This window comes from Capsicum annuum, chromosome 3 (genome assembly GCF_002878395.1).
Source record: "Capsicum annuum cultivar UCD-10X-F1 chromosome 3, UCD10Xv1.1, whole genome shotgun sequence".
NCBI classification, from domain to species: domain Eukaryota; kingdom Viridiplantae; phylum Streptophyta; class Magnoliopsida; order Solanales; family Solanaceae; genus Capsicum; species Capsicum annuum.
This window is the reverse complement of record NC_061113.1, coordinates 111,755,646-111,765,666: the sequence shown is the minus strand read 5'-3', so window position 1 is coordinate 111,765,666 and position 10,021 is coordinate 111,755,646.

The window sequence follows — 10,021 nt, the reverse complement described above, 5'->3', positions numbered from 1 at the left end:
AATTCAACCCTTGGTAGCTTTAGATGCCAATTGCTAGGAAACCCCAGTGATCTTGCCTTGGGAATTAGAGAGAGAAAGTTTGAGAGTGTTTTAATTGTGATTTGTATGATAATAAAGTCCTAAAAAGGTTTAAGGTTGCGGGTTACAGTTAGGGAAAAGGGAAAATATCCAAAGTACCCTTAACGAAACACTGAAAAATGTCATCAGTGTCCATGGGACCTAATGACTCGTAAGGTATCATTACAACTCGTCACCATGAGTTGTAGTCAAGGCAGAAACATATGATACCTATATTGTTGACCTTACAACTCAGACCATATGACCCATCAAGTGACCCTACCACTCGTAGGGTCTGAGTCATAATCAAGACAGAACTATTTGGGTAACACACTGGACAGCTTATGTTTAGCACCTTAAGACTCATATAGAGTTACTATAACTCGTTAGGCACAACTCATAGCCAAGGTAGAAACAAAGGGAATCTTCATTGGTCACCCTATGACTAGGGTCCTACGACCCATATAGACACCTTACGACTCGTATAGAGAGTCGTATTCTGAGCAGTAAGCTCAAAGGTCAAGAAATTTTCAAGGGCCAAAATATGGGGTGTTATATTCTCCCCCTTGAGATTATTCATCTACGAATGATGAGTTAGGACATTCATTAGCATGATTTAACACCAAACATAACCACAATTTGCTTTTACAAAGGTAGAAATCAAAGATGTTAAGGAATACACATACCTCAAGCACGATTATCCAAAGTGGGAAACAAAAATAGATATTTGGACTTCATATCCTCTTTAGCTTCCCAAGTAGCCTCTTCAAAGTTTTGCTTTCTCCATAGAACCTTTACTGAAGTCACATCCTTAGTCCTCAAACGATGGACTTACCTATCTAAAATTTCAATCAAGACTTCTTCATAGGACAAGGAATACAAAATACCCACTCCCGAAATGAACAATCAAGGACGAACCACCTACATACTTCTTCAACATTAAAACATGGAAGACAGGGTGAATGGAACTCAAACTAGAAAAAAAAATCCAACTCATAGGCTACATTGCCCACTCTCCTCAGAATTAAGTAAAGGATAACATACCAAGGACTGAGTTTCCCCTTCTTAACAAACCACATCCCTCCCTTCATGGGAGCACCTTTAAGAACACCCAATCACCAACATCAAACTCCAACCCTTTTTTCCTTACTTTTACATAGGACTTTTGGCAACTTTGGGTGGTCGTAATCCTTTCTCGAATCACCTTCACCTTCTTTATAGCCTGATAAACCAAATCAGGAACAAACAATCTAGTCTCACAAACTTTGAACCATCCAATAGGAGAACGACATCTCCGACCATACAAAGCCTCGAGTAGAGCTATCTGAATACTGGAATGCTATTTGTTATTATATGTAAACTCTATGAAAGAAAAATGGTCAACCCAAATACCACCAAAGTCAATCACACAAGACCTTAGCATATCTTTCAAAGTCTAAATTACCCTCTCCATTTGTCCATTCATCTAGAGTGGAAAGCGGTGTTAAGGTTCACCTTAGTCCATAAACCTCGTTGAAGCAAATGCCAAAAGTAGGATGAGAACTTTGTACCACGATCAGATATGATAGAAATAGGTATACTATGCAACTTGATGATTTCCTAAATAAAGAACTTTGCATAATCCCCTGCAGAATAACTAGTCCTCATAAGCAAAAAATAAGCAGACTTAGTCATCCTATCTACAATGACCCAAATCTAATCAAACTGACTATGAGACCACGGAACAGCTGTGACTAAATCTATATTAATCACTTTCTATTTCCACATAGGCATCTTAATATCTTGATAAAAACTGATGCATTGTGGAAACATGACACTTTTAATGCTTAAAAGAAAGAATTTATACTTATACTTAGGTTGTTTGAGTAGATATGAGGTGGTTTTATGATTTTTGTAGGTAAAATAGGTAAATATCATTTTGGAATGAAATTAAAAGATAAACCACTAAAAAAGATAAAGACTGTAGATGGTACGAGTCTTCTTACTAGTCATCAACATATCATACGGCTCGTAGGATGACTCGTAAGCACAATAGAAACCAAAGCCAAGAAAACAAGAAGAAATTCTAAGTGAAAAAAAGATACAACTAGAGAATTTGAATTGTAAGATGAGGATACGAACCGTGTCAAGCAACCTTAAAGAGAACAGAACCTCATGCAGCCATTCAGGGCTGAAGTCATACAAGAAGATAAGTTAGAAGTCTGAGTATGACTCATATGATCAAATCGTAAGTTGACCAGTATTCAAAAGCAATGAAAGAGTGAGTTCTAGGTGGTAACAAGTGAAGGCCATGAGTCGTATGGTCAAGGTATGACTCATGAGTATGAGTCGTAAAGTTAAAAAACAACTGGAACCCTGAAAGATTAGACACTGGAGAACATATGAGACATACAGTACAACTCGTAAAAAGACCTTACAAATGGATAAAGCAAGTCTCGTACCTTGTGCTGACTTACTTTTCCTATTCCATTTAAATTCAAATTTCTAAGTTATATTGAGATACTATAAATACCTTAGAGTTATTCCTTTATTAGGTTATTTTCTTTGATATGTTATTACATACTTTTACATACTTTACATTATTCTTGAGATTTTTGGGTTATTGTTTAATTAAAGATTTAATATTTTCTTCTTATTATTATTGTGCAATTAATTACATATTTTATTTATTGATTATCATAAATTATTGTATGAACATGAGCGGCTAATTTTCCTGACTAAGGTTGTGGAAACCCTTGTGGATTAACTATGTAAAGAAAGTGGGATATTCATCTTTTCTATTATAGCTACATATATCTTATTTTTTTCATATTAATTGAGATCAGAGCTACTGCAGAAGCTTAAGGATTGCCTGTATTCAATAACGTTCTCACAAGGAAGTTTGTGATTAGGAAAAGAGGATTAAGACATTAATTTGAGATTCACGTTCATCTTATTATTCCACCATCTCTTCTAATCAACTTGAGATTCAAAAGGTAAGAGTTGAACTAAAGTTATAGACAAGGAGCAATAAGGTGACACCTTAAGACTTACAAGGTAAAGGGTGAGATTTATCAACACGTTCACGAGACCATTGATAATACATATCTTGTCGACTTTACATGTGGAGCAGTAGAATAAGTGGGTTAAACATAAGAAATTTATAGAGCTGAGAAGTCAGGGGGAACACAGTCCTAGTGTTCATCTTCTATAACTACAAACTCAAAGCATTCAACTTCGGTTACTACTTACTGATTACTTCCAAATTCCCTATTTTACTTTTCCACACTGCTCGTGACTTTGTTCAAGTTAAGCAACTATTCAATACTTTCCCTGTGAGTTTGACCCCAACCTAGTTGGGTTACTATATTGGAATCAACCGCAGTATACTTCTTTGGAGGTTAGTTTTGGGTGACATCAAAGTTTGGCGTCGTTGCTGGGTAAAATAGTGTGAATTATTGAGTGAAGTTGGTAAAGTTTGCATGTTAATTTTCTATTGTTGATTTGGAATATAATGACATATGTCAAACACTAGGAGAAGAGGCAATCCCTTACTCCCTTTTGATCTAGAGCCTAAAAGAATTCTCCAAACACCAAGAAAAATATCAGGGCATTTTCGTGATGGTGTTCCTACTGGGGTTCAAGACCCTTAAAATGTTCCTCCTTCCCCACCTGATGATCCTCAGAATGTTGCTTCCAGATGAACTGAATAATTATTAGCAGCAATATCTGAAGAAGCTAGAGTGGCTGAGGAAGCACAGTTAGCTAAAGAGGCTAGGGTATCCCAGTAAGTAGCACTAGCTAAGACAAGACAAGTGGCTGAGTGCCAAGGCAGATTTCAAACAGTCAGAGTTCCGATGATTCCTACATATCAGCATCTTTAGCCATGTAACGAAGATGAGGATATGGGATACATTGAACCTATTGAGACATGAGCCATCATTCCTCCTATTCTACCCCCTAATGTTAAATTTGACATTACTAGTGCAATTATCTAATTTCTAAACTTGAAGGGTGCATTTTTGGGATTAGTAACTGATAATGCAAATATGCATCTTATTAATTTTATTAGGATTTGTATGTTGTATTATATTCCGGGGGTAGACCAGAAAGCTTTGAGGTTAAGGTTGTTCTTATTTTTACTGACTGAACAAGCATCACTATAGTTAGGGGAACTTCTGAGAAGTTCAATCACTACTTTTCATGAGTTGCGTAGACAGTTTTTGAATAGATTCTTCCCTCCAACAAGGATGCTATAGTTGAAATATGAAATCTATAATTTCATATAGCTACTTGCAGAATCCATGTATGAGGCATGTTTTAGATTCAAGAAGATATTGAGCATGGTACCTAATCACATAATCATAGGATTCAATCTATTAGAAATCTTCTATAGATCACTGAATGCCAGTCCAAGAGCAATGGCAGATACTATTTTTGGAGGTGCATTCATGCATCTTCGGTGAGATACTGCGTAAGAGATATCAGATGATATTTTGGTGACCAATCGAGATTGGCATACAAAAGACACTGAACATGGTGTGGGTACATATGCTATTAGAGAAGATGTTGATTATGGAGCTGGTCATAATTTGGTTGAACAAGAGATTGCACAACATCGAAAAGATATTAGGCTGCTTACAAAATAATTCGCAATAATGAGTATTGAGAAAGTGAATGTAGCTAGGGCATAAAGATAGACTTATAGGACTTTTAAGACTGAATCTTAAGAGGAAGTAAAGTATCTTGATTATCAATTGGCGAATTTCTGAGCCCAAGGGCACCGGAATCAAGGTTGAAACTATTACAATGATAGATACAACGATAGGAGCAGGGATCGAGATAATAATTGGAGATGTAAGGATGATTACAAAGAAAAGAGTGACAGATACATACCACCAGGTAGCTGAGATACTGAGTCTAGAATAAAGGCAATGTTGTCCAAACTAGTCAAAGAAAAAGAAAGTTATTGGAGTTGTCTTAAGAAGATTAAGCCAGACCTGTCAAGGATGAATTAGAAAGGTGAGTCACATGCTATAATAATCAAACAACTAGAGCAATAGTATGACCAACTATCGGCCACATTAAATCAAAGGCAACCTGGTACTCTTCCTAGTAATACGATAGTTAATCCAAAGAATAATATTCACCGCCATGCCATTACCACTCAGAGTGGTAAAACCACCATAGATTTGCTTGTACCCACTATAGATGAACAAAATAATAATGATGATTCTATTGATATAGAAAGTAGGAGCAAGCAAAATAAAGAAAAAGATGAGGCCGAGCAGCCCATTTTGAAGCCCATATTGAGACCTCACCCTCTTTTTCCTTAAAGGCTGAAAAAAACAAGAAGAGGGCAAGTATCAAAAAATTTATCTATGTTAAAGGAACTGTCAGACAATATCCCACTTGTAGAGGCATTAAAACAAATGCCAGGATATGCAAAATCATGAAGGATCTAATCACTAAGAAAAGATCAGTCATTTATGAGCCAGTCATCAATATTTATCATTGCAGTGTTATAGCTACTAGATCATTGGTAGAGAAGAAAGAGGATCATGGTGCTCTCACTATACCTTGCACTATTAGATCTTTAAACTTCACTCAGGTATTATGTGATTTGGGTGCTAGTATAAACCTTATGCCATTAGCAGTATTTAAGCAGTTGGGGTTGGGAGCTCCCAAAACAACCACCACGAGACTAGTGATGGTAGATAGGACAGTGAAAAAACAATTGGTATTTTATATGATGTATTGGTAAATTTGGCTTCTTTTATCTTTCCTACTGATTTTGTGATATTAGACTTTAAAGTGGACTTTTAAGTCCCAATTATCTTAAGAAGACCATTCTTGTCTAGAGGAAGGATATTGATTGATTTAGAGCTAGGATATCTAATGTTAAGACTCAATGATGAGCAGGTGATATTCAACATATGAAAATCCATTAAGTAACCTAATGAGTTAAGAGTGATATTAAGAATTGATGTGTTTGATAAAGAGATAGACTCATTCCATGATATTGATGCAGTAACTACTTGGAAAGATACTTTAGATGTTGTTACTATTGAAGGAAGGTTAGATGTTGAAGCCTTGGTAGCCATAATTATGAACTTCAACAGTGACAGTATTGATGACTATGATAAGATGGTATGTACACTCTATGGAAATGTTTCCTATAGTTAAAAGAAACTTGATTGAAATCAAAAAAATAGAACCCTCTACCAGTTTATCCATCTAATGAGGAGCCACCCATCTTAGAGTTGAAGACCCTCTTTTCTCATTTGAGATATGCATTTTTGAGGGGAAACAACACTTTTCCGGTAATCATTGTAGCTTATTTGATGGATACATAAGAAGAAGCTTTATTATCAATGCTACAAAGATTAGAGAGGGCCAATGATTAGTCCATTACAGATATTGTGGGTACCCTTTCTGGTCTTTGTACTTATATGATACATTGATTAGTCCATTACAGATATTGTGGGTACCCCGTCTGGTCTTTGTACATATATAATACAACTTGAATCAGATTGTGTTCCAAGTATAGAACATCAGCATTGACTCAATCCACCTATGTAGGAGGTGGTGAAGAAAGAGATAATTAAGTGGTTAGATGCTGGTATAGTGTATCCCACTATTGATAGCAAGTGGGTTACTTTGGTACAATGTGTTCAAAAAAAAGACGACATTACTATTGTGCCTAATGATAAGAATGAGCTAGTACCGATGAGTCCAGTCACAGGATGGATAGTACGCATGGATTATAAAAAATTAAATGCATGGACTCAGAAAGATCACTTTCCCATGCCTTTTATGGACCAGATATTGGATAGGCTTGCAGGAAGAGGATGGTGTTGTTTTTTGGATGGGTACTTAGGCTACTGTCAAATCACTATTGCACCTGAGGACCAAGAGAAAATAACTTTTACTTGTCCTTATAGGAAATTTACATTCAGAAGTATGCCATTCAAGTTATGTAATGCTCCATCCATATTTCATAGATGCAGGATATTAATTTTCTTTTACATGGCAAAAGATACCATCGAAGTGTTTATGGATGATTTCTCAGTCATTGGTGATTCTTTTGATGACTGCTTAGATTACATAGCAAATGCTCAATGAAGATGTGAAGAATGCTACTTGGTACTTAATTAGGAAAAGTGTCATTTTATGGTTAAAGAAGGTATTATTCTTAGTCACAAGATTTCAAAGAGGGGTATTAAGGTAGATAGAGCTAATATTGAAGTGATCGAGAAATTACCTCTACTAATTTCTGTAAAGGGTGTTCAAAGCTTTTTCCGACATGCTAGATTTTATAGGTGATTCATCAAGGATTTCTCTAAGATTACCAACCTTCTTTGTAGTCTTCTTGAGAAGGAGGTAAAATTTGAGTTTACCGAAGCATACTTGAAGGCTTTCGAATGTCTGAAATAGAAGTTGATGACTGCTCCTATCATTGTGTCCCCAGATTAGTCCTTTCCATTTGAGATTATATGTGAAGTAAGTAGAGTGGCCTTAGGTGCTATACTAGGCCAACAAAAAGAAAAGATCCTACATCCCATCTATTATGCCAGCAAGACACTGAACCCTGCTCAAAAAAATTACACAGTTATTGAACAAGAGTTATTAGCAGTGGTCTTTGCCTTTGAGAAATTTTGGTCTTATTTGATTGGGACAAATGTAGCTGTTCACACTGATCATGTAACATTTAGTTACTTGATGGCAAAAAAAGTTGCAAAAATTAAACTGATTAGGTGGGTTTTATTGCCACAAAACTTTGATTTTAAGGTCAAGGACAGAAAAAGCACTGAGAATTAAGTTGCAGATCATTTGTCTAGACTTGAGAAGAAAGCTATGCAAAAATTTGATGATAGGATTGATATCGATGAAAGTTTCCCCGATGAGTAGATATTAGTAGCTTCCCAATATCTAATTCCATGGATTGCTGACTATGCAAATTATCTAGCAAGTAATCTAGTCCTAAAAGATCTTTTCTTTCAGCAAAAAAACAATTTTATCCATGAGGTAAGGAAATTTTTTTGGAATGATCCTTATTTATTCAGAATTTCTGCAGATGGGATTATTTGTAGATGTATAGCTGAGATAGAGATGATGACCATACTTGAGGCTTGTCATTATTCACCAGTTGGGGACATTATGGAGGAACCTTCACAGCCCACAAAATCTTGCAATATGTTATTATTAGCCAATAGTTAACAAAAATACACATTATTTTGCTTCCACTTGTGATCAATGTCAACGCCAAGGTAACATCTCTAGACGTCATGAACTTCCTATGACTCCTATTTTAGAATTGGAATAATTTGGTGTATGGGGTGTGGATTTCATAGGAACTTTTGTGAGTTTTTTTGTCATGAAGTATATTTTTATGGTTGTGGACTATGTCTCTAAAAGGGTGGAAGTGGTTATGGCCCCCAAAAATGAGGCATGTAGTGTCACCGCATTCTTGAAAAAGAACATATTTTCTCAATTTGGGACGCCATGTGCTATCATTAGTGATGGTGGGTTAAATTTTTGTAATAATCTATTCAAAATTCTACTAGAGAAGTATGAAATGAAACATAAGGAGGTAAAATCTTATCATCCCGTAGACTAGTGGAGAGGTTGAGGTATCCAACAGAGAAATCAAGTCCATCTTAACAAAGACAGTGAATGTCAATAGGACTTATTGTTCTTGAAAGTTAGATGATGCATTATGGGCTTACCGAATAGCTTTTAAGACCCCTATTGGTGCTTCCCCATATCAGTGTATGGAAAGTCATGTAACTTGCCTGTGAAACTTGAAAATAAAGCACTATGGGCTCTGAAAAAGCTAAATTTTGAGTGCCAAGAGGCAGCAAAGTCAAGGATGAACAAGATAAATAAGTTGGATAAATTTTGACTCCGGGCATATGAAAGTTATGTACTTTACAAAGGACAGATAAAACTACATTATGATCGCAAGATTGAGAATAGAATATTTGAAAAAGGCGACCAGGTATTGCTCTAAAATTCAAGGCTTCACTTGTTTCAAGGTAAGTTGAAGGCTAGATAGTATGGTCCATTTACTATGCTAAGAGTGTTCCCATATGATGCTTTAGAATTGAAGCGGGATGGTGAATTCCCATTTAAGGTAAATGGGCAAAGAGTAAAGTAGTATATGGGTAACACTAAGAAATTAAGTGTAATATATGAAATGGACCTTCATGAAGTCTGAGTAACCAAGGCAATTGTGATGCTAAATCAAGCGCCGCATGGGAGGCAACCCATGAGGCTAGTTTGTGAAATTTAGTATCCAAGTTAGCCATGTCATGCCTCGACATCAAATCAAGTGTTGCCTGGGAGGCAACTTATGTTTTTCTACTTAATAATTTATAGGGCATTATATTTGTTCAGTATGCAGGAAGAAAAATTATAGAAAAGAGCTAGAATTTCCAGAAACAAGGTCATACGGACTCTTCACAAGTCGTATCTTAACATGATGACTCATGAGTAGGAGTCGTAAGGACCTGAGAGTTGATGCAGATACAGGTAAAAGTTTCTGGAGTCTTTATGAGTCTTAAAAGGAGTCGTACCCTCATGGTACGATTCCTCACACTAAGTTGCATCGACTCAAGTACCAGGTAGAAAATTCCCAGTCTTTAGGAGGAAGGAAAAGACTCGCAAGCTTTGATTACGAGTCATACCCGTGACTTGTAACCAGGCTGACTAGGTCAAAGGTCACGGGTTAATCTGTCCCAAATCTTTGTGTTTTAAAAAAAAGGAGTACCTGATTTGGGTACTCGATACTGTAAAAACACACTACAAACCTGCATTAACAACTGATCTTTTGAGCTCTAATCATACGAAATTTACTCTGAAACACATACTGATTCTTTAGGTTCTCTCACATTGCACAAATTCCTCAAGAATTTGGGGTCAAAACCAGATAAACTAAAGAAACCTAAATTCTAATCAATTCAAGTAAGTCTTTTGAACTTAA